Below are 19,581 nucleotides of genomic sequence, written 5' to 3' on the forward strand. Positions count from 1 at the left end.
AAGTTTCAAGGGGCTTCCTTTTCTATGTGTCTAAATACTACTTCTCACCTACTGCCATTTAACTGTTAATGTAGTAATATGTTCTATGTCAGAAGGCTTGGGATTTTTTTTTCAGTCCAGGTAATAAAAAACTAGAAATAAATAAGGTTTCCTAAAATAGTCTCTTGATTTAATTATATTTCACATCACCTAAAATATTAAGCCAACATGTTTTTCCTTTTGTAACTTTTATTTTCAAAAAGCGAAATAGGAGGCATGTGGCTGATGTAGTAGAGCAATATCCTGTGAAAAAAATCCTAAGAAACGGTACCTTGCTTCTGAATGTGGGAATTTGATAAAATAGTATGTACAATCGTGTAACGTTAGTTAAGTTCTAATCTTCATTGTGACTACCGTTAGTAGTTCAGCTGTAGACTTACAAAATTAACAGAAGCGAAAACATTTTGCCACAAAAATTACAAACATTAAAAAAGTTTAACTATGCACAAAGAGCCACAATAAAGGTCTGTATTTCTACAGGCCACGATCCAGACTGTGCCTAACAAAAACACAGTACATGTATACTGGAAAACAGGTCCCATTTATTCATAAAAAGAAACTGGATCTCATCCTTTACCAGAGCAAAAATCCAAGGGCAACCTGAACAGAGTCTTCATTTTCACTTTTTGCCAAAAACAAAATAGAGTTTACATAAAAATAGATATAACCCAGGTAACCATATACATTGGTAGATGTCCAGCGCTATTTTATTTACATTAAAAATGCTACATTAAGTCAAGGAGTAAAATACCATCATGCATTTCATTTTAACTTTTAAAGTGAAAAATGCAGTTACAGAACTAAGTTTGCTACCATGATTGTCCCAGCAATTATTAAAGAATAACACCCAACGGCTTCTTGTTCTCCTACCTCCATCATACCTTAAGTGGAACACAGATCATACCATTTATGCAACAAGAAACTTTTGAATAATCTCTACTATACTGGCATATTAAACTAAAGTTATGGATACAAAGCACATAGAAAGTTTTGTATGAAATAACCCAAGAATTACAGTTCCTCAAACGTACAAACTAAACTATTTGGATGATCATAAAGGAGCACTGAGGTCCTTTCAAAATTTAATGTCACTCTTCAGACAAGTACAGACATGACACACTTCTAGAAAGGAACATTCTTTATTATTCTGCACAAATTAAAACAGTGCATTCATCAGAAACGGGGACACTATATGATGGTGACGTTGGATGCAGTTTTTGTCATCTCCTCTAGAGAATGGCTCTTCACCACCTCTTTGATGAACTGCTGCAGTGCGGTGAAATAGCCTTGGAACTGCCTGGTGTCATTATGTGTTCCCTCTGGGAATATGGCTAACCTCTTAGTCCAAGAGGGGGACAGCTCATAGAGCTGCTTCATCATTACTGGTGGAATCAACTGGTCAGAGAGTCCAGAGATGAAGAGTGAAGGCATTCTGCACTGAGAGATTTTTCAGTAGGACAGAAACTTATTTTTGTAGCAACATAAAGGAAGGTAATGCATTGGGAAGAATGAGAACAACGTGCTGGCCATGTGCGGTAGCTTAAAAAAGTGTTCTCCACCATGATGGCTGAAATCCTGTGTGAATTTTCAGAAGCCAGATGAATGGCCACTCACGCCCCCCCCCCCAAGGAACGGCCAAAGAGGAAAACTTTCATCTTGTCAAGGTCGGGCCTCCTCATCACATAGTCCAGCACGCCTTCCGAGTCTAAATAGAGTCCTTCCTCACTGGCCTCACCCTCATTTTCCCATAGCCTCGGTAATCGACAAGCAGAAGGTTGACAAGCCGAGGTTTACCAACATAAGCAGTGCGTTTGGCAGTCTGTGCCCTACGTTGCCTGCGTTCCCGTGGAAGTAGGTGATGGTTGGCGAGTAGGGGGAGCTGTCTCCAGTGTATCGTAACAAAATAGGTTCAGACGCACCTCATCTTTGGTTCTGATGAAAAATGTTCTTGTGGGAATGCCGGTGGGCTTGGGAACATACAGGCACGAGGAGAAAGGCTATTCTGGGAAGTAAAGCAACACATCCTGGAACTTATACAGAATACCTGCTATGGACAGGAATATTAACAAGAGCAAGATGATGCTGCCATGCAGATGGAATGTAACTATTAAAGGTAAGAGAGAAATACGGCACAGAGCCCAAGACCACGAAGCCAAGGCTATCAGCCATCTTTCAATGAAGTTCCAGAACATCCAGGACTTTTCCATTGTAGCTCTCTGTAGGAAACTTCCAGACACTTCCATCTCCATGTTTTCCCAGCTGAAGCTGAGGGCCATCTCCCAGTGCTCCAGGCAGAAGAGGCAGGAAACAAACAGCACAGTCCCAACACCCCTGGGTAAACTACTATGTTCTGACCAAGAACAATGTGATACAACTGAATGAAATTTCCTGTGGCTCCGCATTCTCTTTATAATGAAGACTGGAAGGCAGGTTCGTGACCATCTTTACTTGCTTCAGTTGCAGCAGAACCAGTACTACAGTGCAGGTTTGCTCTCCACCTATGACCTGTTACAGACCAGCCTGCAGCAGCCTTGAAACCAGGCTCCATGCAGCAGCCTCGCCCCGCACCCACCACTCTCCTCATCGTCCTCCCGCAGCCCAGGGGCCCTCTAGCCTAGAGCTCCAGCGGTGCTCGCTCCACGGTCCCACTTCCGGCGGGCATCCGGGTGTCACCCGCAAACGTCCCCGCTGGCTCCCACACCACCTGAGCGCCGTCCTCCTCCCCTAGTCTTTTTTACTCAAGGTTAATATTCTAACACTTGAGCCATAATTCTACTTACAGCCCTTTAGGTGATTAATGGGAAATCATACTCACAGAATTTCCTGCCCCACTGAATTCAAACTGAGATCTTGATAACAGCTTCCTAAGTCGCCATGATAAGGCATGAGCCACTGGCACTTGCGAAAACTGCTTTTTGAAATAACACAGACTGTGGGGTTTGAATGTATAGATGTTTATTTCGAGAAATTCTTGCCTCTCTAATCAGTAAGTTGAGTTGAACCTCTATCAAAAATAATGTGAAATATTATTTAGTATAGTGTCTCCATGTTTTTCTAAATTAGGTTTCAATTACAGTAAAACCCATAAAATTTTATTCCCACTGCTTACAACTGCTGTTTCCACAGAGCAAGTGATCAGAAAGCTGAGTTTACTTAACAAAGTAGATACAAGTGTTATGCATATGTAACATGACTACAGAGAGTTCTTTGATTCTTGTTCTCCAGTACTTGAGGTAAAAAATATAAAGTACAAAGACCAAGGAAGGACTAAAAGGCTTCTATTAATGTTAGCCAAAAGCATAGGAAAGTATCAGTTTTAGTATCCATAATTTTGAATGGTGTTCACTGAATTGTGTATACAGTAAAGAACATTAATATTGTATCATCATAAATTGTAATAATTATTATTAACGTATTAGAAATTGTAAAACTATCACAATATCACTATGTATGATAAAAACTAAAGGTAAAAAGCAGTTGCATTCAGAATGTAAAAAATAGAGCATGGTGTGTCTCTCTTCCTTTGACAGCACCCAAACTGACAGTGTTTCCCTACGTTTCTGCTTGTCCATGTGCTTGTCTGCTTGCATTCTTACTTATGTATTCACTTAACAAAGATCCAGAAAGGTTTCTTAACACTGAAAAAATAGAAAACAGGATTGAAGATGAATTATGGTGGTAGAGAGAGATAGAAATAGAATAGTAGATATTTCTTGAAGTATCTGAGAAATCTTGCATTTGTCATCATAAATACTGACATGTTAAATTGACCTCTAAGTGGTGATAGCCAAATTTCTTTGAAGAAAGGAAAATATGGAACACAGACTAATGATAATTCATACTCCTCAGTAGATATGGAGCAATGTGTGAGGTGTCCAGATAATCAATATGCCAACACAGAGAGAACCGTTGCCTCCTAAAATCTGTAAGTTTCCTGGCTCATGGAGAATCTTTGGGGCTGGCCCTGGACTGTATGGCTGTTTGCTCCTCTATTCTCACTTCTATTTTTCTAAGAGTTTTAGTGAAACACCACAACACTCCAATCATTAAGGCCAATAACCGGCCTCTCAGCTACATCCTGCTCATCTCCCTTATCTTCTTTTACCTCTGCTCCTTGTTGTTTATTGGCCATTCCCAACACAATCACCTGCATCCTGCAGCAGATCGCATTTCAAATTGTGTTCACCTTAGCAATATCCACATTGCTGGTAAAAACTATGACTGTGGTCCTAGCATTCAAGTTCACTTATCCAGGAAAAAGAATAAAGTGGCTGTTGTTATCAGGGGCTCTAAATTTCATTATTCCCCTCCCCACCCTTATCCAGGTGACAATCTCTGGATTCTGGGTCACAGCCTCTCCTCCCGTCATTGACACAGATGCACACTATGAATACGGCCACTTCCTCATCATGTACAATGAAGTTTCCTTTACTGCCTTCTATTGTGTTCTGGGATACCTTTGCTTACTGGCCCTGGCCAGCTTTGTTGTAGCTTTCCTTGCCAGGAACCTACCTGATGCTTTCAATGAAGCCAAGTTCCTAACATTCAGCATGCTGGTGTTCTCCAGGGTTTGAGCTAATTTTCTGCCAGTATATCATAGCATCAAGGAGAAGATCATGGTAATTGTGTAGATATTCTACCTTGGCTTCCAGTGCAGGTCTCCTAGGTTGCATCTTTGCCTCATCATGTTAAGACCAGAAAGAAATTCTGTGCATGGCTTCAGATATAAAGCACATGCTAGTGGAACAAAGCCGACCTTACATGACTAATGAGAATGGTCATGTGACAGAAGATCTGAACTGAATCCGTATTTCTTTCCTGGAATTACATTGAGTATTACTATAGAAATTACTTCAATGAGGAGGATATCGACAGAAGATGGCAGTGGTTCAGTGCCAGTTGTTCTGAGCTCCCAACAAGATACAAGTTCTGGCAGTCTAGGGGACAGTTCTGTAGCAAAAATTGATCCTAAGTAAGCTTTAGCGCCACAGAGATCTCAGTCAGAGAGGAAAAAGTCAGAACACCAGTGCGAGAAGACAGTGTGGAGCCCCACCAGCCACGGAGCAGACAGCACTTCTCGGTGGTGCAGACCTGTCGGCTGCAGACAGAGCCCCATAGAGCCTGCGCAAGCCCAAAGCCGACACCCAGACGTGCATGGACCTGCCAGATTCACAGAACCAGACAATCCAGCAATTTGTGAGTACCTCCAAGGAGAAGTCTCCACTTCTGCTGTCAGAACGGCATTAGGAGGGAGCCCTTCCACCTTCCGCACCATCATGACTGCTGGCAAAGACTTGGCCAAAGCAATTGGAGCTTGAGAGGTGGTGCGTACCTCTGATAAGATGGTGATTTGTATTTATAATCCATAAGAGTTTAGAGGCCCTTAACATCTGCCTGTATAGAAAAATATTTTAAATAACAGTGACAGTAAAAGAATTCTATACTTCCATCATTAACAACAAATCCTATTTTGGGTAAGTAAATTTTGAAAATTAAGAATTAGAAGTGTATTTATACTTTTCTATTCAAACAATTAAGAGCATGAAGTTACTTTCAGGCTTTAGACTTATTTTAGACATATATTTTCTATGCATATGTGTGTGTGTTGTTAGTAAAAAAATCTTGTAGGACTATAGTTACTCAAGTTTAGATAGAAACAAAACACTACAATTATAAATTTTATTTTTCTTTTAACATTTGAACAGAAAAACTTAACATCATCAAATAAACAACAAAGGCATGAGGTTAGTAAAAATTAGAAGAGGTACTATGTCATCTTTGTTCAAAGTTTTGAACCATGAATAAGAAAGAAATAGGAGGAAGTACGTAGACCAAAGATAATTAATACTAAATAATAAGGCTAACCACAGGGAAATAACAGAAAGCATCATCCTAAAACTGACTTATGTACATTCCACCAGCAAACACTAGAGAAAAAAATGTGTATCTGCTGTTTATACAAGGATATTTGGAAGGTACTTTCTTAAAGCTTTTAAAATATACTATTGTTTTGGCTCTTTTTTCCTCATGTGAATGAAGAATGACGTTCCATTGGCTTAAAAGAGAAGGGCATTTCAAAGACAAAAGCCCATCAGAGAATACAAATGCTTCTCTGTCTTCAGAGTTCAAATGCAATAACCATTTACAAGAGCAGTTTGGGGGATATCAGCTGCCATTGAGATTGCATTCACTTAAAGAAAACATCAAAGTAAACCAGAGTGCTTGCCACATCATGATTTATAAATCTGATCGAATGCTTGTAATTACTTCTATTTCCTTAGTACCCACTATGAGTATATATGAGCCCCAAGCAACTGGAATTCTACAATAACAGGCAGGACACCATTCTTTCCCTTTTTTCTCTTTTTTTCTTTTTCTTTTACTGGTGATTCTCAAAATGTTATTTTAACAAATAGGTCAAATGTGATTTCATGTCTCACAATATAAGGATAGAAATTGTATGATGAAACCTACTGATTCTTTTCTTTCTTGCTTGATTTCTTTCTTTCTTTCTCTTTCTTTCCTTCTTTCTTTTTTCTTTTCTTCTTTATTTCTGCCTTTCCATAGACTAGTCTTTAAATCCCTCTATTAAAATAGGTAGAAAATGTACTTAATATGTATCATACTGATAATTTTTACCTAAATAGAAGAACTAATTGTACCTAAATAAAATTCATTAAAATCCATAGTCTAAGATGCATATTCATAAGACTATGAGAGATTTATACTTTAAATAGTAATAATCACTTTTTCCAGTTTATGACAGAATATTCGAGTGCTAAGACATGTCTTATACCTTGTATAAATGAACAGCTTAAGGCTTTTTGGTACAGTTAAAATAATGCATTATGTTCATAGGCTGCAGAAGTCAGTCAGATTCACAATTTCCTGGGAAATTACAATATCCTGCTCTGTTGTTTAAACAATCATATTCAAATTGTATAAAGCTAATCTCTGCATAAAATAATAAACTATGCTTGAATTTTGAAGGACTCTATATGACTAGTTACATTTTATATGAAGGGCTAATTAAGATATTTGAAATGCACAGTATTGTCATTAATTATCTTTTACATTACCACTTACTCGTTAATGTACAAGATTAATACTGAGGGTTAGAAGGTGATATTCCAAAATGGGCTGCATTGATATGCTGAATATTCTTTTGAAGATTACTGGAAAATGCCTTAAAAGCAATGTCTCCCTGAAAAACTCTTGTCCTATGACTAGCTTTTTTTCTTTCTTTTCTGAAGTGAATTACTGGAAATTATAATTTCTTTTCTCCAAGAAAGCCAAAGATCTTAAAATATCTCCTTGCTTAAGCAAGTCATAAATATAGAAAACAACCATTTTCTTTCCTCTTCCTTTAAGACTCACCCAAGAGGCCTTCATAGGAAGCACAGAGACTCCAAGAAGTTTCAGAAAGACCTTACAGAGTTCTCAATATTTAGGTCATATACTTTCTTCCAAGTGTATTTCTACATCACCATTCTTCCTCATCATCAAATAGTCAGATCCTCTCGAGTTTGATAGATTTCCTTACTGCAAGTCCCAAATATGTAAATCATATTAAATTAAATCATCAATTTGTTAAACTCTTCTTTTGTCCTTTGTGATCTTTATGATGACTGATAAAAGATAAGTCACCTTTCTTTCCTAAGAGTAATAAAGTTAAACAAAAATAATAAAAGCAGAAACTTGCAAAGGTTAAACAGGTTAAGAATGAAACCAACTATTTCTGAAGTATAAACCATCAAAAAGATAATTAAAATTTGATTAATAAAAACTGAACTTTCTATGGATAATACCACATTCAATTAATCTTTTGTTTTCACCAGTCCTGGGCTTGAGCTCAGGGCTTGAGCACTGTCCTTGGACTTTCTCAAGGCTAGCACTCTATCTACTAGAGCCTCAGTACCACTTCTGGCTTTTTGCTATGTATGTGGGGTAACGAGGAATCAAACCCGGGTCTAGGCAAGCACTCTACCACTAGACCAAACTCCCGACCCATGAATTAATCTTCATATATGCCTCCAGTTATGGGCTTTGGGCTGTGTTCTATTTGAAATGGACTTCAATGTTTATATTTAACACCTAACATAGTTCAGTCCTTGCAGTAATATGTATCTTAGTACTTACACTACTGCTTGGAACAGACTTGGTTTAATGAAATTTTTATGAAGTTCATATAATTATTAGTTGGAAGCACAATATGAATTTTCTAATAACTTTTCAGTTGCATATTAGAGTATTCAAAAACTGACATACTGAAATGAATGTTATGCCACCACATATTCTGGTAATGGCTACATGGAAGACATTATGACACTCATGGTTATTAATCATTTCATTAATAAAGAAGAAGAAAATTTTATTCTTTCACCTTGACAATGAAAGTATGGTTAAAAACTGATTATGTAATGACGACCAGAAAATCAATCATTTCTAAGCTCACACTTTAAGGAGAAATTAAATTAACATGGAAAATACCCTGATGATTACGGCTGAAATGAAAAAGTCTGGAGACCATAATAGGGTCATAATGATTTGATACTGTTTGTTTACCTTTGTTGATCAGTCACACATAATATAGTCCTATTTTGATAAACTGTGAGAATAACACTTGGGTTATGACTATGGAATTCCTCCACTATTTCTACCGAATAAACATACCTCCTATTTCTCAGTCAAATGGTCATTTCAGTTATCTCTCTTGGAGAACTCCCCTCAAAATTCCACTTCCTCGATGTGATAATTTAAATTCTGTGACATGTGCCTTCTTTAAGCTTAACAGACTTTGAGAAAAATAAGAGGGGCTGTCATTTTAGAAGATTTCAGTGATAGATGGAGCTTGGAGTATGTGTAGACTTTTTTTATTTTCTATCAATGGTTTTGTTTCTAGAACTGACTGATGGGCTTCTAGAAAATGCTAACACTTCAGTTTCAATGCCAATACCATGAGACAAACAACAACGACAGAAATGAATCAGTTTCAAGCTTCTACATTAAGAAAGCTAGGATATTTTATCATCCTACATTTCCTCTGAAATGGAGGTTCATCTAATAGAAGGGAGTAGAATTGATAAGTCTAAACAACCTTGGCATGACTTTACAATGAAAAGTAGTTCCACAAATATATTTTATGATTTATTATTCACAATTTTAAACACTATTGAAAACTAGCTCTATGATAGACTATACTCTCATACCAGTGTATTGCTGTTTTCTTAAGTACTAAAATGAACTGTACAACTGAGGGTGGAGACAGAGAAGGGAAGTTAGGAGGAAATGAAGGCAGAAGAAAATGAGGGAGGGAGTAATACTGAAAATAAGTGTACTCATTGCCTTACTTATGTAAATATCTCCTCTAAATCACGTTTACAATAAAATAAAAATATTAAAAAATGTAAAAAAAATATTAAACTGAAAACCTTAAATCTGGCAAACTCTACTATGTTCCTGACAAAGGACTTGAATTTCTGCTTTTACCATTCTCTAAGCCATTAATTGTAACTTCTTGTTTCTTCCCAATGACTCTCACTCATTTTTCTGAAGTCCCCCATAATACATTTAATAGAACTGGTCTTCTGGGTCACATTTTTGTTAACATTTTTAAGGGGACATTTTGCTTCTATTGCATTTTAAGGTACTATTTCAAACCATTCTCAATATTTCATATGATAGAATGCTGTCAAAATATATGGATGCTATTTCCACTTAAATCTACACTCTACATGAATTTAAAGTAATTATAATGTTCTGTAATCTAGTAGTTTTAGATCGAAAATGTTTTATATTATAGAGATCAAAATCTGTAAGACTTAGAAAAAAACTCAAAAATTATTATTAAACATTCTCTATTAGCATATTTCAATCTAAGTTTTAACAGATCTTTATCCAATTATTTTTAAAATAATTTCAAAGTGATTCATTACACTTCAAATAATGCATTTGCTGAAAACAGTATTTTCATTTGAGAGACATCAAATTTGTATATTTTTATCTTCAAGACAACTGAGGAAAAGCATTTCGAAACTGCATTTTTCTCCTTTTCAGTAATGAATCTTCAAATATTTTAATGAATCCTTAAATGTTTTAACAGAAAGTTAGCAGAATCCAGCACAGTTTCATAAATTCAATAGACAGTTTTATAAATTCAATAGGACAGTTTTATAAATTCAATAGAAAACTCTTCTATTTATTTGAAAGGGCCTTTATTTCAAAGTCCCAAGATATATTTTCATGTTTTCTACTAATGTTAGGTAGTTTATCATTTTCAACTGCAAAAAATATGATTTGTGGCATCATTTGTGAATGCTTATGTAAGCATATTTTTCATGGTGTTTCTAATGCTGTCCTTTGTGATCATTTTTGAAATGTATGAACCTAAACATGCTTAATATAATATAGCTCTTATATAAAAATCTACAGGATAGACGTTTTCTACAAGGGAACATTATAAGGCCTTAACTGGATGAGGTTCTATTGTGCTCTGTATTGAGGAGCTACAGAGCAGGCTTTGATTTTGTATGAAATATGACTGGGTCCTTGAGTGAAGATGAATGAAGCATAAAACATTTCAACTTTTGTGTTCACTCCGCAAACATCAAACTTTTCACATAACAAAGCTGACACAAACAGACAACATTTTCTTAGGCATACTAGAAGACAAAAGTTTGAGTTACAAATAGGAAATAAATTTTAAAATGTTGATACTCAAAACGAAGAATTCTGATGAGAAAACACAAAAAGAAAACTTTTTAGAACTGATATTGCATACATATCATTTCATCTTGTATACGTGTATTTTATGGTATCAATTTATGATGTGCTCCCTTACAATGGCTATCATTTTGCCAGATGCAAGGACACAAAATTAACAATGTGCATTATGTATATTAAAATCTTGTACTTTTTGTCAGATTTTAAGTAAACTCACTAAGAAATGTGTCTATCCCTCAAATTTGGTATTAGAATTTATGCAACTTTCTCTAAAGATATTGGGCGCATGGCCCGGAAGTGTGGCTTAGTGGTACATTGACTGCTTAGCACGCGTGAAGACCTGGGCTCGATTCCTCGGTACCACATACCCAGAAAAACCTGGACATGCTGCTGTGGCTCGAGTGGCTCAAGTGTGGCTCTTGCCTTGAGAAAGCCCCAGGACTGCCAAAAAAAACAAAAAACAAAAAACACAAAAACAAAAACAATATATTTGACACAGAGAACTCCCCCTCCCCCCACCTCCTCTTTCTCCATCTCCTGCTCCTACTCCTCCTCCTTCTTCCTCTTCACTCCTCCTCCTTGTCCTCCTTTTTCTTTACAAATAATAGAAATAATAGATGTTTACTTTCAACTAATTCAACTATCAGAGACTAAACTGTTTTAATGTTCATAAGTTTTCTTTGGTTTGAGCATAGAAAGTACAGGTTATGCATCAGAAGTTTCTCAACTTCTCATCAGTTCAAGTTTATCTACCAGAACATATATTTTCTATATCAAGCTGTGTGAATTCAAAAGTTAAGAAAAATAAAAATAGATTCCTATCATTAAAGAATTCATTGCCAAAAGGTATAAACAGTTAAAAGTTAAGTACAGTGAAATATTACTGGTATTACTGGTATTACTGTTGGGTTTGTACAATAAGTATTTCAAAATCTCTCCTAAAAAGGGAATGATTTTAGTAGCATTAGAAACAGAAATGCCTAAAGAAGCTATAATGCTATTCTTCTTTAACATTTTCTTGATTTTTTTTACCTGTGAAAGGAAAAAAAATTTATGTAGTAAAACATCCTCATGTGAAATTTTGAAACATACTTGCCACATGTACATCATTTACTAAACAAATACAGACTGAGCACCTATTTCTATATGTCACGGACTTGTGCTTTGTGAGTGGTAGCTTTAGGACCATTGACTTTCCCGTGTCATTGGTGTTTCATTACTTTGGCATGCCTTTGGGAACAATACCTGATGGCAGCGTTCTGATTTGATACTATGGTTAGGATGAAAAGTGATGGTTAATTTGATATAAACTTAACTATTTTATATTCAGAAGTTTTCCAAGAGAGGGAAGGTAAGAAGAACTACAAAACAGATGGTTTTATACCTCTCACTCTCTCTCTCTCTCTCTCTCTCTCTCTCTCTCTCTCTCTCTCTCTCTCTCTCTCTCTCTCCTCTCCTTCCCTCTCCCTCCTTCCCTCTCCCTCTCCCTCCCTCCCTCTCTGTCTCTCTCTGTCTCTCTCTCTGTCTCTGTCGCTCTCTCTTTCTCTCTCTCTGTCTCTGTCTCTCTTTCTCTCTCTCTCTGTCTCTCTCTGTCTCTCCCTCCCTCCCTCTCCCTCTCCCTCTTCTTCTTCCTCCCTCCCTCTCTCTCTCTGTCTCTCTCACTCTCCCTCCCTCCCTCTCTGTCTCTCTCTGTCTCTCTGTCTCTCTGTCTCTCTCTGTCTCTGTCTCTCTCTCTGTCTCTGTCTCTGTCTCTCTCTCTCCCTCTCTGTCTCTCTCTGTCTCTCTCTGTCTCTGTCTCTCTCTGTCTCTCTCTGTCTCTCTCTGTCTCTCTGTCTCTCTGTCTCTCTCTGTCCCTCCCTCTCTGTCTCTGTCTCTGTCTCTCTCTCTCCCTCTCTGTCTCTCTCTGTCTCTGTCTCTCTCTGTCTCTGTCTCTCTCTCTGTCTGTCTCTCTCTCTCTCTCTCTCTCTCTCTCTCTCTCTCTCTCTCTCTCTCTCTCTCTCTCTTTCTCTTTCCCCATACCTCTCCATCTCCTTCTCTCTCTCATATTAAGGAGTACCTTAATCTAAAACAACCATCTATTTCTACTCTCACCCTTTCAGAACCTTCGTATTTAAGATCTTGCAACACTGTATTTCCTAGTTTTAAGATATTGTGAGTAAACTGCAATTCTTCCAAGACTGTCCTGATTTTCTAGCTTAAAAAGTGGAAATACTTTGTCTGTATAATTATGTGAACAAAACCCCACAATATAACTTCTGGTATCTCTTTCAACCTCTCATATTCTGAAGAACTCTATTACAGAAATATGAAAGTATATACTAACGTCACTGGTGAAATCACATATTTTAAATACAGGGAAAACTAAAACTTAATTTTACTTTTTTTTTCAAATTAAAAACTGAGGTTGACTTCCATTTTTGGAAAGACATAACAGGAAATAATCTATGAGAGAGTAAAGCTTATGTGGTAAACAAGAATCCATTACACGATGTTTTATTCCACAGACATCGCTCCCAGGAGCAGATTCATATCAATAATGATGTCACAGAAGTCCACAAAAGGGAGTCATTACTTAATATTTCTGCTGTAAGGCACTTAGGATCTCAGCTCATTTGGACCTAATCTGCACTTGGATTTTACACACACACACACACACACACACACACACACACACACAGCCACACACACATGCATATACATTTTTATAATAGGAAAGGAATGACAGTGTGGATATTTTCAATGCTAAGAATAGGCAAAGATGAGCATAAAAGGTAATAAAATGTTTTTAAGATATACTTAGATGTTAGAGAATAAACTTTTTGCCTACTTGGATATGAAAAATATCACCAATATAATTTGTTCTTTTTGGCACAAGCAGTAGGGTGTGTCATGTTTCTTTTCAGTATTTGTGGAAAAGGAAAGAGATTGCATATATAATAATGTGTATTATTTATTGGATCAGATTTCACATATTAACTGTATTTTTTTGCCAGTCCTGGGCTTGAGCTCAGGGCCTGAGCACTGTCCTTGGACTTTCTCACAATGAGAGCTCTACCACTTGAGCCTCAGCACAATTTCCAGCTTTTTTCTATGTATGTGGTATGGAGGAATCAAACCCAGGTCTTCATGTATGCTAGGCAAGCACGCTACCACTAGGCCAAACTCCCAGCTTAACTATATATTTGATGTGGTATATCTTATTTTTACAATCATTAAAATTAGGATATTTAGAATGTTTTTCTTACAATTCTGCTTTGAATATTAAGTTTAATATGTAATCAGTATACTTGTGTAAGATGTAGTAAATAAAAATTGTGTATTAAGATCTGGCCATATTTTAGTTTGGTGGAGTTAAGACCAGTGTTATGGCATACAACTTATGCATTATCCCAACGCTCAAGTGAGAATTCATTAAATTACCTTTTTCTAAACTATTTTTAATTTCAATATATAGAGGGCTTACAGTTATAGTTGCCAGATAGAAGGTGCATTACTTCTCACACATTGATATCCCCTTTTGTGTTTTTGTCCCCATTTCTCTCCCCCAACCTCCTCCCCTCATTTTTCCCCTCCTATTGCAAATAAACAAGTAAACCTCTAGGACATGGAAACAAGAGCTTAATTATAAGTGACTGTTAATCTTTATGTATTATGTTTTTCTCTCTTCTCTTGTGTTGCCTTTTGGTTAATATCATGTTGTTACAATATCCCACTTTGTTACCTGGTGTATTTTATAGATGTTTACTTGTTTATTTAATTACCTTTTCTGCTCCTGTTGTCTGTCTGTTCAGGGACACTAGTCATATGTTGGTTATGGTATCTATCAGTAATCAGTGACAAAATCATTTCTCCATTTAACTCAGAGTGGTAGAGTACTAGCCTTGAGCAAAATAAAAGCTCAGGAACAGTGCAGAGGCCTGAGTGTAAGCCCCATGATTGACAAAAATAAAACATTTTAAAGTAACAAAAAATCATTTCTCCAGAATGATATAGTAGGGCTTTTTCCCTCTTGAGCTGTATGTAGTATGTGCTAGAGTTGATTGACCAACTTATCGAGTAGAATTTTCAATTTTAAAGAATTCGCATCTGTTAAACAGTAACTTTGTAATATTTACCAATCACTTCTACATTTTTCTGTTTCACTTAATGGCCTTATCTTGAATTGGTTTGTTAGAAATTTCTAGTATATATGAAAAAACTCTTTAATATGTTAACCATATCAGATTATATCAGTTAATTTCCACACTCAATACATAAATTTTAAGAAAATTGACTTAATGGCTAGTTTTAAAGAGATACAGCAACAAGGAAAGGTGACTCACAAGAAATAACTATAACTAGATAACTCATGCTTATAATTTTTTAATTTAGAATCCAAGCATGGATAGTTTATAGAATTAGAAAATAATGAAAATTTGAGACTATGACAGGTGGGAGACATATTCAAAGGCATCAAGATAAAAACCAAGACATACAGCAACTAAAGTTCTAATTTCTATTTGGTTTAGAAGCTATACCTTGGATTAAATTATACAACAGAAGTTGACGGTGTTAGAAGAGAAGGGTTTAATTTGTGATTCTGTGGTGGTATCAAAAAATTATATTATGAAACATTAGAAACTACCATGAGGCTACAACATGTGAAGAGAAGAAGGAATATATGGAAATAAGCATGAAAGAAAATTTATAGAATATAATTGTGTTACTTATTTTTATTTTATTTTTTCATATATTTTTATTGTAATTAATAGAAGGGTTACATGATATTTGCCAGATAGAAGGTGCATTAATTCACATACATTGATACCCTTTCGCATGTCTTGGTCCACATTTCCCTCCCCCCTAACCCCACCACTCATCTTGTTTTCCCCCCTTCCCTATCCAATTTCAAATAACCAAATACAAATATATCTGATAAATCAGGTAACAAAGTGAGATACTGTAACAATATGAGATAACCAAGGGACAGCAAAAGAGATGAGAGATAACATAGTACATCAAGAACAACAATCATTCATTATATGGCTTTTGTTTCTGTACCTTAGAGGTCCTTTCATTTACTGTCATACTATATGGCCTTCCATATCAAGGTTTTGCTCTATTGCAAATCTTTGTGTTACTTATTTTTAACACACAAAAAACGAAGAAGCTCAGATAAACCAAATATAAACATTGAACTTGTTTGAATCAGGAATAATAGTTACAAGAGAAATACTTCCCTACTGGAGAAAAGAGATAATATGGGGTATTTTGCACCTAATATTTATTTTCTCCAGAAGCTGAATAAAGATGCTTTGTTGTAAAACATGTAACCTTGTGATTGGCTCTTCTGCTGCTATTCTTTATGTTCTTATTCTTTGGATCAGTGGCATCTTTACATCAAGGAATTGCATAGATGAAACAAAAATGGATAAATTGATTTTATAGATGCAATCAACTGAAAGGTCTAGATCAAATCAAAACTCTAGATCTAAATCAAACTCCAAATCTAGGTAAGCAAAGCCCAGTCACAAGACGGAATCCACGATGAATGCTCTAATGAGGTGGCCACAAATATAGGGTCAAAGGAAAGGAAATTAGTGTGCAATGGAGAGACAAAATTCATGCGGCTAGGAATGCTCAAGAGAACAGGATAGGCTGCTTGCAATCTTGCATAAGGAAGCAATGTTGCAAATGTCCCTCTGAGGGAACTGATTATATTGAAGTAATACCCCAACATCCCTGTAATAACAACACTCTGTGGGTATAGACTTTATGAATAAGAATGAGAATTGAGGGCTGGGAGTTTGACCTAGTGGTAGAGTGCTTGCCTAGCATGCATTAATACCTGGGTTTGATTCCTCGGTACCACATACATAGAAAAAAGTCAGAAATGGTGCTGAGGCTCAAGTGGTAGAGATCTAGCCTTGAGAAAGTCCAAGGACAGTGTTCAGGCCCTGAGCTCAAGCCCAGGACTGGCAAAAAAAAGAATGAGAATTGATTTCATATAGAATTAATTATCTGGCATAGAATAGCTTCTCTTCAAGCTAAAAAAAAACAATACTTCCTTACTTTTTTATTTTTTTTATTTTTATTTTTTTGCCAATCCTGGAGCGTGAACTCAGAAACTGACTTCTATCCTCTAGGCAAGCACTCTACCAACTTGAGCCACAGCAAGCTTCTGGCTTTTTTCTATGTATGTGGTACCACGGAATCGAACTAGAGCTTTGTGCATGCTAGGCATGCGCACTCTATCACTAGGCCATGCTCTCAGCCCCAAGTACTTCCTTTTCAAGCTGTCTTTGCACAGATAGAATTGTGTTGGCCTTTTGAAATATTTCATACTGACTTTTGAATATAATGCTTCTTTCAACTGAAAAGGTAAACACCCTGAACTTAGTCAAGAAAGCAAAAAATGTATATTGGTTTATGGTAATTTATGGTTGTTAATCTTTTACTAGACTTAAGTAATAAATCTTATTACAAGTGAATGAAAATAGGAAAAGGGACAGTAGGGTACAATTTAAAACTGTGCACAGAGGAAAATGTACAATTAAGAGGAGACTAACATAGAGATTATAACACATAGTGAGAACAATACCTAAAAATCTGCCTTTGGGTGATCTAAGGTCCCAATTTTCTGAACCCCTAGGTGTATTAGGTTAGAAATGAGTCTTTTTCCTCTTCCAGTGAAGGAAATGGGCAGCAGTATGGTTGAATGGGTGGAGGGGAGAGGGTAACTTATCTTTTCCACACATTCAATCATTTCTGCTTCCATGGTCTGTACACCACCTTGCTCCATTTGTTTTCAGCATTCTCTAGTGAATTCTCTCCCCAATTCTTGAGTCTTTAAGCCCTGAAGTAACTGCATGCCTGCTACTTATTGGCTCCTCTCACGCAGGAAATTAGGTTCTGCTCCTCTCTGCTTTGTTCAGTGAATTACCAGGAAACTGGCTTCATTCTATTTTCCAAATAGACCTTTGCCTCCTTCAGTATCTTTGCTTTCATATCACTTTTCTATTTTTTTGTCAGTCCTGGGCTTGAGCTCAGGGCCTGAGCACTGTCCTTGGACTTTCTCAAGGCTAGAGCTCTACCACTTGAGCCTCAGCACCACTTCTGGCTTTTTTCTATGTATGTGGTACCGAGGAATCGAACCCGGGTTTTCATGCATGCTAGGCAAGCACTTTAACCTCTAGGCCAAACTCCCGGCCCTCACTTTCTATTTTTTTAAAAAAATTATTGTAATGGAGATGTACAGAGTGGTGTACCTCACTAAGGAGTGAGGTACATTACTTTTTGAAGAGCAATGTGCCTTTGCTAAGTTTCTCCTAGTTGTGTCCCTCCCAACTTCCTCTCCCACAAGCTATATAGTTCATTTATTTAAGGAAAAATAAAATGAATTATATTAAATTAATAATATGTATTATTAAATCACAGTTACAATCATTTCATTTGTTTTGAACTTAGTCCAATAGGTTCTACCTGAGAAAATATTTTTGCCTTCTAAGGTACAATTAGTAATTCATTTTATGAAATATGGAAGCACTACAGTGGATCATATTAATTTATACTATAAACAAATAATGGTAATGACTATAATATGAATGATTCTGTAGGACATATTTTTGGCTGTCACGGAAGAAAAAGAGTGATATTTGATGTTTGTTGTTATTTTTTCTGGTAGTGAGATGAACTCAGGAGCTGTCCCTGAGCTCTTCAGCTCAAGGCTACCACCCTACTCCTTGAGCCACAACACCACTGCCAGTTTTCTGGTGGTTAATTGGAGAAAAGAGTCTCATGAAGTTTAGTGCCCATGTTTGCTTTGAACCATGGTCCTCACATCTCAGACTCTTGAGTAGATATAATTACAGACATGAGCCACCGTATCCAGTTTAATATTTGTTTTGAAATCAAGAGGTTTGCTTTTAAGTTTTAAATTGTATTTCAAAAGGAATGAGGAAAATATTACATTTTTATATTTCCTTGTTATTTTGTTTTCTGCACTGTAATAGATACTGTGATGTTGCCTATTGAAATGTATGAGTTCACAAAGTTGTACTAAAAAAGACCTAACAGGCTTTGAGTGACTGTGTTCACATAGGCATTTATCTTGCATGACTATGGACTGAAACCATCAGTGCACTCTTGCAATAGATCTTGGAATCATTTTGTATTTTCCTTGACTATTTCCAATGGATGATATATAGAACACCTCCCTGATATCGACAGGACCTGGAGAGATAGACTCCCACAATTTAAATTGTAACTAAAACATGAGATTTGAATACACAGTGGCCTTTTTAAAAATAATTCCTGTGGGAAAAATGATACACAATTTCTCCTTAAAACAATTAATTTTATAGTGTGGCTTCTACAATTAACTATTTTATACAAGCCAATAATTATCTTACTATATAATAAAGTATGACTTCTTCATTTGAAGTGGCTAGAGAAATTTCAAAACCTGCCAGAGCTCTCTTCCTTTTTATGTTTCCTAGAGGCAATTTCTGAGAAAATAGGACAGTTCATAATGATTTTGGAACAATTCTATATGATATTTCTGAATCTACTGGCAACTTTTACTCAAAATTATTCTTTAGATCTTAGTAAAACAATCTTACAAGAAAGAAAGGAAAAAGGCAGAATTTTTTTATAACCAAGATAAAATGTCTCCCCATAGGTTAAATCTGTCTCACCAAAGACTATAAAGTATTGCTTTAGGTAAAGTAGCTTTGCATTATGAAATTGGGGGGGGTCTCTTTAGGTGAGTTTTCTCACATTTATGGCATAAACAAGCACTGCAGGAACCAGGCCAGCCTCTGCATCTCCCCTCTCAGGTCA

General features: G+C 36.3%; 2 pseudogenes; one reads left to right on the forward strand and one right to left on the reverse strand.

The window, feature by feature from the left end:
- LOC150039166 (vomeronasal type-2 receptor 116-like) overlaps positions 1–19,581 on the forward strand; it is a 93,926-nt pseudogene that overhangs the window by 34,255 nt on the left and 40,090 nt on the right.
- LOC150039167 (protein ABHD13-like) lies at positions 1,228–2,270 on the reverse strand (annotated as a pseudogene).

This window comes from Megascapheus bottae, unplaced genomic scaffold (assembly GCF_031878675.1).
Source record: "Megascapheus bottae isolate mThoBot1 unplaced genomic scaffold, mThoBot2.hap1 HAP1_SCAFFOLD_37, whole genome shotgun sequence".
Taxonomy (NCBI): domain Eukaryota; kingdom Metazoa; phylum Chordata; class Mammalia; order Rodentia; family Geomyidae; genus Megascapheus; species Megascapheus bottae.